The 19,123-nt window shown below is 39.5% G+C and overlaps 2 long non-coding RNA genes across 3 annotated transcripts in view; one reads left to right on the top strand and one right to left on the bottom strand.

The window, feature by feature from the left end:
* LOC309605138 overlaps positions 1-19,123 on the bottom strand; it is a 106,545-nt gene that overhangs the window by 18,920 nt on the left and 68,502 nt on the right. The window lies entirely within an intron of this gene.
* The window catches only part of LOC309605146, a 303,910-nt gene continuing 291,794 nt past the window's right edge, over positions 7,008-19,123 (top strand). The window contains exon 1 of the long non-coding RNA XR_014231253.1: positions 7,008-9,983. This is a non-coding gene — a long non-coding RNA (uncharacterized lncRNA). The remainder of the gene's footprint in view (positions 9,984-19,123) is intronic.

Here is a 19,123-nt window from a genome sequence, read left to right as displayed (position 1 = left end):
TAAGATTTCTTGCTCTGCCACACGAGCCATGAGAACTTGGGCAGTTTACTTAACCTATCAAGTGCTTCTGTTTCCTCATCTGTAAACTGGGGATAATGGGATAAATATCTATCACTGTCTGAACTCTCCCTAAACTCTTGCTATTATAATAAAGGAACCAAAAGGGTTTACACTTCTGAATGACATTTATTTGGTTTAAGGTCAGGCCTTATTACCCCATCCCAAGTGGGGAAACTAAGGTAAATTCAGATAATGAAGTTTCCCTGGCCATTCAAACTTGCTCACTGAACTCTGACTTCTAAACACTGACCTCAGGAACTGAATAGATTTGGATAGTAAGGGATATGTGTATCTACTTCACAGAGCTCTGAGGGTTAAACGCCTTCACCTATGGAAAGTAGGTACACCAGTGCTTGGAACGTAGTAAGGAGTATATAAGTATTAGTTACTGTTCAAGTCATCTTTTTCCCAATTCAAATTGTAATCTTTTGCTATGAGGAAGCAGCTCAGATGTATTCTATTAATAAACAAGCTGTACTCTGAGCGGGTACAGGAGGGGCTTTGGAGATTTTTTTTAAAGGGAGAAAAAACCAACAGAGGAACATGGCGCAAAGAAACCCACGGAGAAAAATCTTCGAAAACGTTATGAATTAGGGAGATGATTTTGATTTTCTGGTACAGAGGTTTTTACAACCCGCACCACATCACTGCCTCTGCTGCTGCCTGTGTGGAAAAGAATAAGTGTGAGAGGCGATCAGGTTTAGACTGCTACAGCAGAGATGAAAATCAGGCCCCAGCTGAGAGCAAGTAACTTTGAAGCAAAAAAAAAAAAGACTAAAGGTTAAGCTAAGGTTGTAACAATTTGATTTTCCTAATCAGGATTTTCCTATCAGGATAAGCATAGCAGATTCACATAACAATAGAGCTGGAAGGTCGTCTAGGCCACCTCTGTCATTAAAATAAAAATGGGTTCAGTGAGGTGAAATAACATGCCTGGGGTTCCGGCTAATAAAGATAAATCTAGACCCCAGTGCGGCAAGAACTTCCTACTGTACCTGCTGCCTCCCAATTAAGAAAAATGGAGAAAGAAAGATAAATGTTATGAGACAACCTGACCTTGTACTGTAAAATCATTTCTAAGATCCTTTCCAGTTCTCAGAAATCCTATTCTGAACTCTTGGTGGCAAGTGCTCTAAGCTCTAAATCCATGTGTGGTGGTTTCGGAGGTTTAATCTAACAGTTTTCCTCTAAATATAGTGATGTTAATATTTATATTTCTTAACTGTAATAAAGATTTATTTTTGGCCTGAAGTTAAGTAGAAACTTCCAGACCAAGACGGGAGAGCTTTAGACATAACAAATTCTTCAGTTCTGATGGGAAGTGCATGCACTGGAAATTGTACGTTGGTTGTGCATTAGTTAGCCATTAGGCCTTAATTTCATTAGCTGTAAAATACTGACTTCATTGAATTGTAGTTCTGATTGAAAGTGGATTTGCCTAAAATCGCCTGGACCGTAAAATAGTTGAATCCTCAGCAGACATTAGGACTGCCCTGCACAATGTCCTCTTGATGACAGCAAACCAAAACTGCAGGAGATAAACTAGCCCTTGGACAGAACATGCAACACATGCCTTTGTTGATGTCTTTATTTCTCTCTTCAGAAGTCCATTTATCAAGATCCCTTTTCCCCACATGCCTTTGAAGAGCTAGCAGAAGTAAGAAATTTAACCTCTCCGTTTCCGATTTTGAGGGTGTGATGCTGATACACTCTGATTTTGAACTTTTGGTCCTAAAAGGCAATTTATAGAATTGAAATTCAATTCTATAGGTAGTTAAATAAGGAAAGACTGTGATAAACGCCAACCCCCCCACCCCAAGTTGAGGGGAAAAAAGCAGACTTGTTTCTTCCTCTAATGCAAAAGGTCTAAAGTGATTGAAATCCTAGCAAATCAATTGAAAAGAAGTAACTTGGAGAAACAGCCTTCCCCTGGGGAAATGAGGGAAATGCCAGGAAGCTAAGGCTGTGCATTAAAGTAATGATTGAGATGATTTGTTTTTTTCTTGTAACGTATTTTCTGCAGCTTCAAAAGCATTGAATAGTTTCAAGTGAAGTATAAGATAAATGATAGAAAATGAATACTTTTAGTATCATATTTTTATAACCCCCATTCTCTCATTTTTGGGGTTTCTGGAGAGCTAAAAGAAAAGCCTGTTTTCCCTGTAGATAACTATTCCTATGCCACCATAAGAAATGCACAGTATTCCCAAGAGACACAATCCCAGTTCTGCAGACTAAAATTCAGTGGAGTAACAAGGATGGGTCTATGGAGAGAAAGTAAACAAAATAGTGCTGAAGATATCATGAACTCAGATATTTTTGATCCTCCAGTGTTTGTTATTTAGACCTTAGTCCAGTTATCGAACATAGATCTCTAGTCTTCAGCGTTCACTTGTTAAAAGGTGATGCCAAGGGCAGCGTGGCCAAAGCCAGGGCTGGAGACATGGACACAGCCAGAGCGGGGCGCCCGTGTTGGGAGGCGAGTGGTGGCCGAGGTCTGTCTATGGATTTTGAGCATCTGAAGGTGATCTCTGAATTTAAGCATTCCTTGCTGCTCCCTCACCCTTAAGGAAAAAAAAAAAAAAAAAGTTTCAAAGAAGCTGTGAGTGTTTATATATTACCTGCCTTGTAAAAAAGGTTTGCAATGGTAAAGGTGCCGTACAAAATAAGTTAGAAATAAGTGAGCGAACTGAAGCAAAAAGAAGATAAATGTAAAAAAATAGGATGTGGCCATGAATAAAGTCTGCACAGAGTCTAGCACATTACCTGATATGTGAGGATTGTGCTTCAACAGTAGGTCTGAACCAGAAGTGATTTTTGTCCCTCATGGGACATCCAGCAATGTCTGTAGACATTTGGGGTGTCACACTGGGGGAGGAGATGCACTCCACCATGAAGAATTATCCAGCGCCAAATGTCAACAGTGCCAAGGTGGAGAAAGTCTGCACTACGACATGCCAACTCCTTTATGCTTTCTTCCCCACCACCAAATGAATGTGATGGACTTTGGTGGAGAGAGAGAACTCTGAGGGTATCTCAGAAGCTTCCAGAACTTGAGCTGAACTTTGAAGAATCAAGAGGAGTAGTAAAAGGCAGGGAAGGCCCACGGAGTGGGGGCACATTGAAGTTGTGAGACAAGATAAGAGCACTGCCCCTCAGTTTCAAGACAACAGGCTGAGCCCATTCTGTAGTAGCCCCACCCAACAGGAACCCAGTGATAAGTTCCAATAGGAACTTATTAAATATATAGTCTTAGCTTACAATAAGAATGGGGCTCATTGATGGATCAGAAATTGGATGAATCCTTATTTTAAAAAAGGAGGGGGGCAAGCAAATGGGAAGGTAGGATCATAATTGGAGGCCCACGTGTGTGAGAAAATTCTGCCACAGAAGATGAACACACCATCTCAACCCACCAAACATTTGATCAAGATAAGGATAAAAAGAAGAGAGGTTGTAGTATTTTTGCTTACAAAGAGCATTTACTTGGGATTTGAACCCAGGTCTCTACGTTGTAGAACCACGGCTCTTAACTACTCTATACTTCCTCCCTCAAGATGTCCTTCCTGTGTTTCTCCTTGTGGTGTGTTGATTTTTCAGGTCCTGGTCCGTTTTTTTCTTCTTTGTCATTTTGTAGGTAAATATTATACTTGCTCAAGCCCTGAGAGATGCCTTCATCTTAAACCAGGATGAATAAATGAAGGGTGGTCTCAGAGACAGAGGTTAAGTCAGGAGAGGAACGGTGAGAAAGGAATGACATACTCTATCTTAAATGTGTTGCATTTCAGCTGACCACTGCAAAAGCAGGGAAAGCTTTTCTTTCAACAAGTGTCTCACCAGAAATGTGATAGCTATTCTCAGGAAGGATTTGGCAAACCTAATATTTAGCAGATTTGCAACAATAACTCTAAGCTCAAATGGAAGATATTTTCTGGCAGTGCATCCAGCCCTCCAAGGGAGGATGGATTCTTTTACTTGGAGTGATATGGCAAGGAAGGTATTAAGGACAGTAACTTCTTTCCAATATAAAATTAATTAATTAATTATAGAAGAAAGATGACTGAGGCCTTCTCTGCTGTATTCCATGTACCTCGGGATGTTGGTAGAAAAGGTATCAATGCAGGATGGGTTCACAGAACACATTTGGGTTCACAGAAAGTTTAAAGTCAATCTGGGCACTCAAGAATTTCTTTCTGTATATTTGAACTGCCTACCTGTTGGGATTTTAAAGTTTGGGATAATAAAAAATAAATTAAAAAAGAAATGGCTCCTGCAATTTTTGCGTAAATTTTTACTGAATTCAGCTCAGAGCCCTTCAGCATGAAGAATGCTGGCTTTGGCAATCATCCAGAAAACACCCGTTAGGAGGAGCCTCTCTGTTTTTGTTTTGTAGCAACTTTGCACAATTAATGACAGCATTATTTACAGTTATAAGAAGTTGGAAACAACCTAGTGGTCCAAGAAATAGGAAATATGTCATTTATAGTACACAAGCTTGACAATATATTATACAGTATTAAAAATAACTATGCCTCCAATATAACAACATTAAGAAATGTTTATGTTATAATACATGGAAAAATGATACCATGTTTTGTTACATAAAAAGCAAATGGACATGTAAGCACCTTCAAAAGGGCAGGAGGATTATGAATGGATAAAGTTATTTCCTTTATTGGTTTTGTTATAACAGCTATGTTATAAATAACAGAAAATGTAACCAAAATTTGCATGGCCAAGAAGCCCTCATCACATAAATACGCTCAAGTCTCTCTCCCCTCATAAAAAGCCACCAACTTTTCATCCTACAGCAAATATCACATTATTTTTTCCTTCTTTCAACAGCTAAGCTTCTTCAAGGAAGCTTTTTTTTACCTTCTCACTTTGTGTTTTCTCCTTAATGTCATGACATCTGCCTTCCACCAGGTCACGTCATTGAAGTTGTTCACATCAAGGTAAGCAAAAAAACACCCTGTTACTAAAAGCAGTTTTCAGTCTTTTTCTCAGCATTTGATATTTGGTCATGCCTTCCTTAACCTTGCACCTCTCAGCTTTCAGATTTCTATTTCTTTGCAGTTCCCTTTTCAGACTCCTGGTCCTCCACCTATTCCCTAATTTTACTATTCCTCCAGCTTCTATATAATCCTCTTTCCCTGTCACTATATATTATCTCAAGTTGAGCTTTTTCACAGTCAGTATATATTATCTATGTGCTGGTGAATCCCAAATCTAGCCTCCATCTCCAGAGCTCACGTATTAGTTATCTAATTGTGGCATAACACAATACCCAAAGACCCAGTGGTTTAAACTAACACACATTTGTTATCTTATAATTGCTGTGGGTCTGGAATCCGGGTGCAGTTTCACTGGATTCTGTGCTTCATGGGCCTCTCACGAGGCTGCAATCAAGGTGTCAGCCTATGGTCTTCAGTCTCATCTGAAGGTTCACCTGGGGAAGGCTCACCCAGAAATTGTAGGCAGTATTCAGTTCCTTGCAGACTCCTGGATTAAAGGCCTCAGTTTCTTGCTGGCTGCTGACCAGAGGCTACTCTCAGTGCCTTGCCATATGGGCCTCTCCAATATGATAGCTTGTTCATCTAAGTGTGCAAGCTATGATAGCAATAGAGGGAGTGTACTAACAAGATAGGATTCAAAATCTTTGTAACCTAATCATGGAAGAGATAGCTCCTCAATGTTCCCACATTCTATTGGTCAGAAGCAAATTACTCAAGGACAGAGTATTACAGAAAGTCTGAATACCAAGAGATGGAGATCATTGGGGCCATGATAATGATGCCTACCATAACTTTAAACCAGATATCTCCCTTCCTACTTGTACCTAGATTTACAAGTCCCATTAGCCAGTGCAAAATGCACAAATCTGAGTACATCATCTTTGTCCCATCCCTGATGCAAGCTCATTTCCATTCTTTTAGTTATTGGCAGCCTCATTCACCCAGTTTCCAAAATCAGAAAACTAGGTATTTCATTGATTTATTCCTCTTCCTCACCCACGATGTTCAATTAGTCGTGACCTCCTACCAATTCTAATTCCTAAATACCTGTTAAATCTGTCTCTCCACACATCTGCCTTAAACTATCATGATCTGTAAATTGTGTCACTGGTATATCCTCCTAACATACCTTTCTACTTCCAGCCTTGCTCTCTCCAATCCTCACCACAGCCAAGTTGACAATGTCACATCTCTGTTTAGAATCTTTAATGGCTTCCCATAGCTCAGGAATATTTCAAGGTGGACAGGCTAGTAACATAAAAATGCACATTCAATAAACCTGTGGTTTTCATAATGCAGACTACAGAAATTTAAACTCAGCAAAATCTTCTTGGCTGGTAGGGATACACAGAAGTTGAGTGACAAATATTATGAGGAAAATAGTTTTCTATTTGAAACTCCTAAGTAGGATGCAAGTGGTTTAGTGTGGTATATCAAATATGGGAGATGTAAGGTCAAAACAGTTGTATCTGTCTGTAGTAACTGCCATCAATTTTTTTTTAAAATGTTATCTTTTTGGAAGCCAGAATTCCTTGAAGATATTTTCTATCAAATAACAAAGTTCAACCATATAACTTTCCAGGTATTTTCATTTATTAAAAGTTTCACAACAGTTCTCAGAAACTCAGACCTATTTATTCCAACATTTTAATCTCTCAAGAGTCTTTGCTAGCTCACAGGATGACAATGTAAGAAAAGGAAAATGTTCCTGTACAGTCTTGGCAAAGGCAAGGACCTGCACATACCAGATCAGAAGTCTAATTCCTCCCCAGACCATATTCGATTATAGTTGCTTGGAATTCAGCAACATTGTTGTCTGCTTTTAGTAAACTTCCCTCTTTTTCTACTCTGGCCATGTGGTTGGGATGACTAAGAGTGAAAATGGCATTTCCTAATCAGTTATAACATGACTGGTTGTTAAATACTGCGCTGATGGCAGTTCTGGAATGTTTATCTGGGAGTTGTCTATGCAGAAGCAGACCTGATGTGCCAGCTATAAACTGGAGGCCAAACACCTGTGCTTATTTTAATCTGTGCTGTCCCTATCCTCGAGACATAACTCACGGGATTCCCTAAAATACTCCTCAACCTTAAATTCAGTTGAACTGCATCAATTTCCCAGGCCTGGAAAAGTTGCTACTTGTATTCCTGACAGCCCCATTCAAAAATGAGATAAGAAAAATAACATTTTCATAGAGACATACGGGAAAGAACTATACAAACCCCGAAGACTTGGTTTGGCAGAAGTATTTTCCCATGCAAAAATGAGTAGTGTTTCTGGCACTTGCTATAGTACTTTGTAGCTGGCAGCTGAATTATCTTGGTCTCTGCTCATAACTCTGGTCTCAAAAGCTGATCTTCAACTCTCCTGTGTTAAAAAGGATTTAAAACACTTAATGACCATTTACATGTCAAAACTGAAACATTATGTTGACCTGATTATGAGTCACTGTGCCTGTCCAAGTGGCCATAATAATAGACAAAATAATTACCTTTTGAATGGAAGTATACTGTTTATATTGTTCTTCAAATAATCTCTGAGATAGAAAGGTTTTAACAGTCCATTTTACAGATATAAAACTGAGGTTCTGTGAGACCAAAAGCCTGGCTCACAGTATTTGTAAGAACCAGTACTTGAGCCCATAGCTTCAGACTTAAGCCTACTCTCTATCTTGCCACATTCTTTTCAATGTTTATTTTCTGAAATGCAATGTATCAGGCATTAAGTTAGTAATTCTTCCTTTAACTGTACCTGACAGAAAATTATACACCACTCTTAGTCAATAATGACTCGGAGAATTATTTATACTTTCCTTAGCATTAGTACTTTTACGCTATTTTTGAAGGTAATTATCCTACCTGTGACTGATGTACTATTATAAAACAAGTGTGGGCTTGGTTGTCTACAAACGTGCCCATAAATAAATATGTCCTATTGCCAAAATTAGGATCACCCATGTTCTTTTTTCCTAGAAAATTTATTTTAACCAGGATTCCCTGCCTCTGTAAATTAATCATCCTCTAACCCATATCCTCATATCATTTAATGCTTTGGGACCTCCAAATGGGGTGTTTGTTATGAGACAAGGACATAGCCTGTCTCCCCTACATTAAAAGCCAATAGAAGAGAAAGAGATATATATCACATGATATCGCTTATATGTGGAATCTAAAAAGAAATGATACAAATGAATGTATTTACAAAACAGAAACAGACTCACAGACTTAGAGAATGAGCTTATGGTTACCAGAGGGGGAAGGGTGGAGGGAAGGGATAGTTAGGGAGTTTGGGAAAAGAAAAAAAAAAAAAAGCCAATAGCATTAATTCACTGTCTTCCAATTTGATAATTGAAATTCTGGCTTATTTCTATCTTGTGCTTATTGCTTCTTATCACCCTCTGTTCTTTTTCTTGGAGAAGGAAGATTAGAAGTTGATGAGGGAAGAGTCAAAGGGAACAGTGTGATAAACCTATGCTTGTAAAGCAATCTAGGACCTCAGAGGTGGGTTGGTGTGAAATAAAGGGAAGCAAGAGTCCAATATATAAATTCCAATGAAACATGGTGATGTGATCTAGGCAGCATTGATATTGAAGGGGACATCCTAAACAGTTGATGGAACACGGTGGCAGGAGCCTCCTGGGCACAAATGGGAGCAGTAACATGGTTTAAATTTTGGCAAAAGATTCCCAGTTAGTGCCTGGCTGCAGTAGATAGGCATAGTGTCAGGACCCAATAAAGTAATAGATAAGCAGGATATCTGGACCCAGGAAAATGAGCCAGAGCTCCAGGAGGGAGGTGTGGGGGAGGGGAGGGCTGGAGTACAATCTAGGAGAGTGTTCAAGGTTCCGGAGAGGAAGAAAGCCTGCAGCTTTGGGCCTGGGTTTCGTTCCACATACGCTGGGTCTTAACAATACTAAATAGACCCACCTGCTGGTGAGGATAGGGTCAGCGGGGAAAAAGATTTTGAGCAGGGAAAGAATATAATTAGATCTTTACTTTGGTAATATTTTTACCTGTTGTTAAGGAAAGTTTGAGAGGAAGGAAAAGCTAGAAAAAAGGAGACCAATTAGAGGGCCGTGGATATCTTCAAATAATGATCTGCCTCACCTTCATCTTTGTCAGACTTCTGTTTCCAAATATCTGTACCTTACCAAATCTTCTAACACATATTATCTGTTTCTGTATTATGAGGTTGTGAACTGTGAGGTATTTGATGAATTTAGATGTTTCATACCATTACGTTTATAACAACAATCAGAAAAATACATGGGTACTATTCAGTGAAAAATAGAAAGTGTGGCAAATAAAGCATGGCATGAGCAGAAAAAAGGAGGTTTAAGATGTTTTATTCAGGGATACAGATATGTCAAAAGGGAAAGGTTGATTGACTCTTATAACAACGTGTTATCAGGTGGGCAAACTTTTTGCATCACAAGTCAATTCAACTTCATTATGTTTGAAGAATATATTATTGTATATATTTTTCATTTAACTTGTTTGTGTTTTTATGTGTTACTTGTAAACAATATATAGTTGGGTCATTTTATTTATTTATTTACTACTTTTTTTTTAAAAAACATCTTTATCAGAGTATAATTGCTTTACAATGGTGTGTTAGTTTCTGCTCTATAACAAAGTGAATCAGCTATACATATACATATATCCCCATATCCCCTCCCTCTTGCAACTCCCTCCCAACCTCCCCATCCCACCCCTCTAGGTGGTCACGAAGCACCGAGCAGATCTCCCTGTGCTATGCGGCTGCTTCCCACTAGCTATCTATTTCACATTTGGTAGTATATATCAGTCCATGCCACTCTCTCACTTCATCCCAGCTTACCCTTCCCCCTCCCCACGTCCTCAGGTCCATTCTCTACATCTGTGTCTTTATTCCTGTCCTGCCCCTAGGTTCTTCAAAACCATTTTTTTTTTTTTTTTAGATTCCAGATATATGTGTTAGCATACGGTATTTGCTTTTCTCTTTCTGACTTACTTCACTCTGTATGACAGACCCTAGGTCCATCCACCTCACCACAAATAACTCAATTTTGTTTCTTTTTATGGCTGAGTAATATTCCATTGTATATATGTGCCACATCTTCATTATCCATTCATCTGTCGATGGACACTTAGGTTGCTCCCATTTCCTGGCTATTGTAAATAGAGCTGCAATGAACATTGTGGTACATGACTCTTTTTGAATTATGGTTTTTTCAGGGTATATGCCCAGTAGTGGGATTGCTGGGTCGTATAGTAGTTCTATTCTTAAATTTTAAGGAACCTCCATACTGTTCTCCATAGTGGCTGTATCAATTTACATTCCCACCAACAGTGCAAGAGGGTTCCCTTTTCTCCACACCCTCTCCAGCACTTATTGTTTCTAGATTTTCTGATGATTCCCATTCTAACTGGTGTGAGGTGATACCTCATTGTAGTTTTATTTGCATTTCTCTAATAATTAGTGATGTTGAGCAGCTTTTCATGTGCTTCTTGGCCATCTGTATGTCCTCTTTGGAAAAATGTCTATTCAGGTCTTCTGCGCATTTTTGGATTGGGTTGTTTGTTTTTTTGATATTGAGCTGCATGAGCTGCTTGTATATTTTGGAGATTGATCCTTTGTCGGTTGCTTCATTTGCAAATATTTTCTCCCATTCTGAGGGTTGTCTTTTCGTCTTGTTTATGGTTTCCTTTGCTGTGCAAAAGCTTTTAAGTTTCAATAGGACCCATTTGTTTATTTTTGTTTTTACTTCCATTTCTCTAGTAGGTGGGTCAAAAAGGATCTTGCTGTGATTTATGTCAGAGAGTGTTCTGCCTATGTTTTCCTCTAAGAGTTTGATAGTGTCTGGCCTTACATTTAGGTCTTTAATCCATTTTGAGTTTACTTTTGTGCATGGTGTTAGGGAGTGTTCTAATTTCATTCTTTTACATGTAGCTGTCCAGTTTTCCCAGCACCACTTATTGAAGAGGCTGTCTTTTCTCCATTGTTTATTCTTGCCTCCTTTATCAAAAATAAGGTGACCATATGTGCGTGGGTTTATCTCTGGGCTTTCTATCCTGTTCCATTGATCCATATTTCTCTTTTTGTGCCAGTACCATTCTGTCTTGATTACTGTAGCTTTGTAGTATAGTGTGAAGTCAGGGACTCTGATTCCTCCAGCTCTGTTTTTCTTTCTCAAGATTGCTTTGGCTATTCGGGGTCTTTTGTGTTTCCATACAAATTGAGAAATTTTTTGCTCTACGTCTGTGAAAATGCCATTGGTAGTTAGATAGGGAATGGCACTGAATCTGTATAGTCATTTTCTCAAAGTTGATTCTTCCCATCCAAGAACATGGTATATCTCTCAATCTGTTTGTATCATCTTTAATTTCTTTCATCAGTGTCTTATAGTTTTCTGCATACAGGTCTTTTGTTTCCTTAGGTAGGTTTACTCCTAGGTATTTTATTCTTTTTGTTGCAATGGTAAATAGGAGTGTTTCCTTAATTTCTCTTTCAGATTTTTCATCATTAGTGGATAGGAATGCAAGAGATTTCTGTGCATTAATTTTGTATCCTGCTACTTTACCAAATTCATTGATTAGCTCTAGTAGTTTTCTGGTAGCATCTTTTGGATTCTCTATGTATTCTATCATGTCATCGGTAGAAACAGTGACAGCTTTACTTCTTCTTTCCCGATATGTATTCCTTTTATTTCTTTTTCTTCTGTTTGCTGTGGCTAAAACTTCCAAAATTATGTTGAATAATAGCGGTGAGAGTGGGCAACCTTGTTTTCTTCCTGATCTTAGAGGAAATGGTTTCAGTTTTTCGCCATTGAGAACGATGTTGGCTGTGGGTTTGTCACATATGGCCTTTATTATGTTAAGTTCCCTCTATGCCTACTTTCCGGAGGGTTTTTATCATAAATGGGTGTTGAATTTTGTCAAAAGCTTTTTCTGTATCTATTGAGATGATCATATGGTTTTTATCCTTCAATGTGTTAATATGGTGTATCACATTGATTGATTTGCATATATTGAAGAATCCTTGCATTCCTGGGATAAACCCCACTTGATCATGGTGTATGATCCTTTTAATGTGCTGTTGGATTCTGTTTGCTAGTATTTTGTTGAGGATTTTTGCATCAGTGTTCATCAGTGATATTGGCCTGTAGTTTTCTTTCTTTGTGACATCTTTGTCTGGTTTTGGTATCAGGGTGATGGTGGCCTCATAGAATGAGTTGGGGAGTGTTCCTCCCTCTGCTATATTTTGGAAGAGTTTGAGAAGGACAGGTGTTAGCTCTTCTCTAAATGTTTAATAGAATTCACCTGTGAAGCCATCTGGTCCTGGGCTTTTGTTTGTTGGAAGATTTTTAATCACAGTCTCAATTTCACTGCTTGTGATTGGTCTGTTTATATTTTCTATTTCTTCCTGGTTCAGTCTCGGAGGGTTGGGCTTTTCTAAGAATTTGTCCATTTCTTCCAGGTTGTCCATTTTATTGGCATATAGTTGCTTGTAGTAATCTCTCATGATCCTTTGTATTTCTGCAGTTTCAGTTGTTACTTCTCCTTTTTAATTTCTAATTCTATTGATCTGAGTCTTCTCCCTTTTTTTCTTGATGAGTCAGCCTAATGGTTTATCAATTTTGTTTATCTTCTCAAAGAACCAGTTTTTAGTTTTATTGATCTTTGCTATTGTTTCATTTCTTTTTCATTTATTTCTGATTTGATATTTATGATTTCTTTCCTTCTGCTGACTTTGGGGTTTTTTTGTTCTTTGTTTTCTAATTGCTTTAGGTGTAAGGTTTGGTTGTTTATTTGAGATGGTTCTTGTTTCTTGAGGTAGGATTGTATTGCTATAAACCTCCCTCTGAGAACTGCTTTTGCTGCATCCCATAGGTTTTGGGTCGTTGTGTTTTCATTGTCATTTGTTTCTAGGTATTTTTTGATTTCCTCAGTGATCTCTTGGGTATTAAGTAGTGTAGTGTTTAGCATCCATGTATTTGTATTTTTTACAGATTTTCCCCTGTAATTGATATCTAGTCTCAGAGCGTTGTGGTCAGAAAAGATACTTGATACAATTTCAATTTTCTTAAATTTACCAAGGCTTGATTTGTGAACCAAGACATGATGTATCCTGTAGAATGTTCCATAAGCACTTGAGAAGAAAGTGTATTCTGTTGTTTTTGGATGAAATGTCCTATAAATATCAATTAAGTCCGTCTTGTTTAATGTATCATTTAACGCTTGTGTTTCCTTACTTATTTTCATTTTGGAGAATCTGCCCATTGGTGAAAGTGGGGTGTTAAAATCCCCTACTGTGATTGTGCTACTTTCAATTTCCCCTTTTATGGCTGCTAGCATTTGCCTTATGTACTGAGGTGCTCCTGTGTTGGCTGCATAAATATTTACAATTGTTATATCTTGTTCTTGGATTGATCCCTTGATCATTATGTAGTGTCCTTCTTTGTGTCTTGTAATAATCTTTATTTTAAAGTTCATTTTGTCTGATATGAGAATTGCTTCTCCAGCTTTCCTTTGATTTCCATTTTGCATGGAATACCTTCTTCCATCCCCTCACTTTCAGTCTGGTGTGTCCCTAGGTCTGAAGTGGGTTTCTTGTAGACAGCATATATATTGGTCTTATTTTTGTATCCATTCAGCCAGTCTGTGTCTTTTCGTTGGAGCATTTAATCCATTTACATTTAAGGTAGTTGTCAATATGTACGTTCCTATTACCATTTTCTGAAGTGTTTTGGGTATGTTATTGTACGTCTTTTCCTTCTCTTGTGTTTCCCGCCTAGAGAAGTTCCTGTAGCATTTGTTGTAAAGCTGGTTTGGTGGTGCTGAATTCTCTTAGCTTTCGCTTGTCTGTAAAGGTTTTAATTTCTCCGTCAAATCTGAGTGAGATCCTTGCTGGGTAGAGTAATCTTCATTGTAGGTTCTTCCCTTTCATCACTTTAAATATGTCCTACCACCCCCTTCTGGCTTGCAGAGTTTCTGCTGAAAGATCAGCTCTTAACCTTATGGGGATTCCATATGTTATTTGTTGTTTTTCCCTTGATGCTTTTAATATTTTTTCTTTGTATTTAATTTTTGATAGTTTGATTAATTTGTGTCTTGGCGAGTTTCTCCTTGGATTTACCCTGTATGGGACTCTCTGTGCTTCCTGGACTAGATTGACTGTTTCCTTTCCCATATTAGGGAAGTTTTCAACTATAATCTCTTCAAATATTTTCTCAATCCCTTTCTTTTTCTCTTCTTCTTCTGGGACCCCTATAATTCAAATGTTGCTGTGTATAATGTTGTCCAAGAGGTCTCTGAGAATGTCCTCAATTCTTTTCATTCTTTTTTCTTTATTCTGCTCTGCAGTAGTTATCTCCACTATTTTATCTTCCAGGTCACCTATCAGTTCTTCTGCCTCAGTTATTCTGCTATTGGTTCCTTCTAGAGAATTTTTAATTTAATTTATTGTGTTGTTCATCATTGTTTGTTTGCTCTTTAGTTCTTCTAGGTCCTTGTTAAACGTTTCTTGTATTTTCTCCATTCTATTTCCAAGATTTTGGATCATCTTTAGTATCATTACTCTGAATTCTTTTTCAGGTAGACTGCCTATTTCCTCTTCATTTGTTAGGTCTGGTGGGTTTTTGCTTTGCTTCTTCATCTGTTGTGTGTTTCTCTGTCTTCTCATTTTGCTTAACTTACTGTGTTTGGGGTCTCCTTTTCGCAGGCTGCAGGTTCATAGTTCCCGTTGTTTTTGTTGTCTGCTCCCAGTAGCTAAGGTTGGTTCACTGGGTTGTGTAGGCTTCCTGGTGGCACGGACTGGTGCTTGTGTTCTGGTGGATGAGGCTGGATCTTGTCTTTCTGGTGGGCAGGACCACGTCCGGTGGTGTGTTTTGGGGTGTCTGTGACCTTATTATGATTTTAGGCAGCCTCTCTGCTAATGGGTGGGGTTGTGTTCCTGTCTTGCTAGTTGTTTGGCATAGGGTATCCAGCACTGTAGCTTGCTGGTCGTTGAGTGAAGCTGGGTCTTAGCGTTGAGATGGAGATCTCTGGGAGAGCTTTTGCCATTTAATATTACGTGGAGCCAGGAGGTCTCTGGTTGATCAATGTCCTGAACTCGGCTCTCCCACCTCAGAGGCACAGGCCTGACACCCGGCTGGAGCACCAAGACCCTGTCAGCCACACGGCTCAGAAGAAAAGGGAGAAAAAAAGAAAGGAAGAAAGAAAGAAAATAAACAAAGAAAGAATAAAATAAAATAATTAAAATAAAAACTAAAAAATAATTAAAAATTAAAAAATTAAAAAGTAATAAAAAAAAACAGAAAAAAATGGACAGACAAAACCCTAGAACAAATGGTAAAAGCAAAACTATACAGACAAAATCACACAAAGAAGCATACACATACACACCCACAAAAAGAGAAAAAGGAAAAAAATATATATATCTTTGCTCCCAAAGTCCACCACCTCAATTTTGGGATGATTTGTTGTCTATCCAGTTATTCCAGGGATGCAGGGTATATCAAGTTGACTGTGGAGATTTAATCTGCTGCTCTTGAGGCTGCTGGGAGAAATTTCCCTTTCTGTTCTTTGTTCACAGTGCTCCTGGGGTTCAGCTTTGGATTTCGCCCTGCCTCTGCATGTAGGTCACCTGAGGGCGTCTGTTCTTCGCTCAGACAAGATGGGGTTAAAGGAGCAGCTGATTAGGGAGCTCTGGCTCACTCAGGCCAGGGGGAGGGAGGGGTACGGAATGCGGGGCGAGCCTGCGGCGGCAGAGGCCAGCGTGATGTTGCAACAGCGTGAGATGCACCATGTGTTCTCCTGGAGAAGTTGTCCCTGGATCACGGGACCCTGGCAGTGGCGGGCTTAACAGGCTCCCAGGAGGGGAGGTGTGGATAGTGACCTGTGCTTGCACACAGGCTTCTTGGTGGCTGCAGCAGCAGCCTTAGCATTTCATGCCTGTCTCTGGTGTCCGCGCTGGTAGCCGTGGCTCGTGCCAGTCTCCAGAGCTCGTTTAGGTGGTGCTCTGAATCCCCTCTCCTTGCGCACCCTGAAACAATGGTTTCTTGCCTCTTAGGCAGGTCCAGCCTCTTTCCCGGACTCCCTCCCGGCTAGTTGTGGTGCACTAGCCCACCTCAGGCTGTGTTCACGCAGCCAACCCCAGTCCTCTCCCTGGGATGTGAACTCCGAAGCCCGTGCCTCAGCTCCCAGCCCCCATCCGCCCCGGCCAGCGGGTGTGCACACAACCCTCTCACGCTGGTGAGTGCTGGTCATTACCAATCCTCTATGCGTGAATCTCTCCGCTTTGCCCTCTGCACCCCTGTTGCTGCTCTCTCCTCCGTGGCTCCGAAGCTTCTCCCCCGCCACCCCCTGTCTCCACCAGTGAAGGGGCTTCCTAGTGTGTGGAAACTTTTCCTCCTTCCCAGCTCCCTCCCAGAGGTGCAGGTCCCATCCCTTTTCTTTTGTCTCTGATTTTTCTTTTGCCCTACCCAGGTATGTGGGGAGTTTCTTGCCTTTTGGGAGGTCTGAGGTCTTCTGCCAGCGTTCAGTAGGTGTTCTGTAGGAGTGGTTCTGCATGTAGATGTATTTTTGATGTATTTGTGGGGAGGAAGGCTATCTCCAGGTCTCAGTCCTCCGCCACATTGAAGGTCTCTCTCAGTTGGGTCATTTTAAAATCCAGCCTGACAGTCCTTGCATTTTTGTTAGTGTGCTGAATCCATTTACACTTAATATAGTTATTGAAATGGTTGGATTTAAGTCTCCCAAGTCTACTATCTTGTTGTTTAGTTTCTATTTGTCCCATCTGCTGTATATCCCCCTGTTCCTTCTTAGCTGCCTGCTTTGGGTGATCTAGGTTTTATTATTGCTTTAGTTATATTATAGGCACTACAGTCTTCAAATTCCACAGGAGTAGAGTGATGTTCCCTCATAATTAGTATGAAGCCTGGAGTGCTGGACAGTTTCTGGCTCTTCTCCTGTAGACTTAGGTATACCCTATGTACCTATCTCTTAGGAGGGGTGAACTCTTGCAGAACTCTTGCAGTCCTTCCTCCAGTGATAGAATGTCACCTCCCAGATCTCAGTGCCTGGGATACAGAAGCCTTCCCTCAATTGTCTTTCTTCACCCTCAGACCTACGTAGCCATGCACACTTGCACCACAGAGAGTCTCTTGTATATCCTCTTCTCTGTCCCCAACGTTTCTTGTGAGCTCTCAGTGAAGACCTGAGAGAAAGAGCCGGTGGGTGGATGTGGAGATCTTTGTGCCTCTGCATTTAAAAATTAATTAAAATTCCATCTACTTTCTTCTTACCCCTACCTATGGCAGCTTCCTCTTCCTCTCACTGCCCTCCCAAAGGCAACTGCTTTCTCTCATCAGAGAGGCTTGTCATCTTTTGCATTTCAGTTCAAGACTAACTTGTCCCCTCAGTTCTCTAATAGACTAAAAAACTTTTATGGTTTTGTATGTTATCCAGCTAGGTTTCATTATTAGAGTGGAAGCAACATTTGCCCCAACTTTCTACATCCTAAGAAAACGTAGAACTCAGATGATACATTTTCCACACTTAACACAATTGTTGGCACATAATTGGTGCTCAAAAATATTTGTTGGTTGAATAATATGAATAGTTTCATCTACTAACTATATGTCTTCAAATTATTGTTTAATTTCACCTGTGCTTAAATCCAAATATTGTTTTGGAGAGAAAGAGTGAAAGAAACTAAAAAATCACTCTGTCATATCATGTCCTTGAATATGAAGGGGAAACAGAGAATTCTTTTGTTGTGCTGCCTATTAGTAAGTAAGGGCAAAGAAGGAGAACCTTCTACATGGCAGGTCTTTATGATAATCATAGATACTCTGGGATGATTTGTTCCAAATATGACTATGAAATCTAATAAAGAGCAAAAATGCTAGTATCTCCATAGTTCCTTTGTCGTGGGTAATACATCTCTCCACCTTGCCTCATGTACACACACATAAAGTGCCTTAGTCATGCTTTATTTCTGGGTCTTGGTAGTGAATCTGTGGGGAATAATTGCTATGTAACCTCATGTTGAGCTCTGATAACTACACAGACATTCCAAAGTATGAAGGTTTGGGATATACTTAGAGGTCATCTAGAGGTTATGTAATATTCCACATAATAACATCTGGAAGTGTAGTCAGGGGAAGTGATCAGGTCACAGCCCTACCGCTGAAAAATAGGCTGGTTGCCAAGGAGGGAGAAGATGGACTTCTTTTGTCTTGTGACCAGAACAACAATGCCTTCATGTCCTATAAAAGCAAAGCCAGCCTGAAATATTATGAAACACACCTGAGTTACTAGAAATAAAAAGGCTATTATTTCTTATCGTTTTGAATCTACTACTTATAGAGGTAGATCCCGAGCAGACTTACACAGTATATCAAAGGAAAATCACTAAAGTATGCATGTATGTGTATTTAGATATATGCACATGTGTATATGTACATGTATGTATATACACATGTGTGTATGTGTGTGTGTGAGAAAGAGAGAGAAGAGAAATTGAGAAGTAAAGGCCAATTGCCAAGAGAAATTTGAAGTTTTTGTCATCAACTTACAAACGGAAGCTGGGGCTGTGCCTGATAGGAAGATGAAACATTTTGAGTTGATGAGGCTTTCCTCCAGTTACCATTGTTAGGGTGTTAGAATTTGCAGCACGTGGATCCTTCCTTTGCACGCCTGTGCTTTGGAGATACTTAAATCAGTCCTCATGCATCCTGCTGGAGCTCCCTTGCAATCTGATCCTGGAAATACCAGATACCTGACTGATCTCTTCGTGAGTCTGAAGCTGTTTTATCTCAAGGCTTGACATGCCATCTGTAACTCAAAAGTTCTTAGTCCTGCCATTTGAAAAATTGACGTGTAGGTTGACATTTGTCTGAACTCTTTAAAATCACCAAACGGTTTCAGGGCTGTTATATATTCATCTGGGTTATTTGAGCCTCATCTATTTCTATTATTTATTTATTTATTTTGCACAGTAAAGTTTATTCTTAACTTTACTAGCAATACTAAGAGCTAAACTTTGTATCATGGAGCATTTA

The sequence above is a fragment of the Balaenoptera borealis genome (assembly GCF_965194805.1).
Source record: "Balaenoptera borealis genome assembly, chromosome: 11".
Taxonomy (NCBI): domain Eukaryota; kingdom Metazoa; phylum Chordata; class Mammalia; order Artiodactyla; family Balaenopteridae; genus Balaenoptera; species Balaenoptera borealis.
This window is presented reverse-complemented; position numbering and strand designations above follow the sequence as displayed.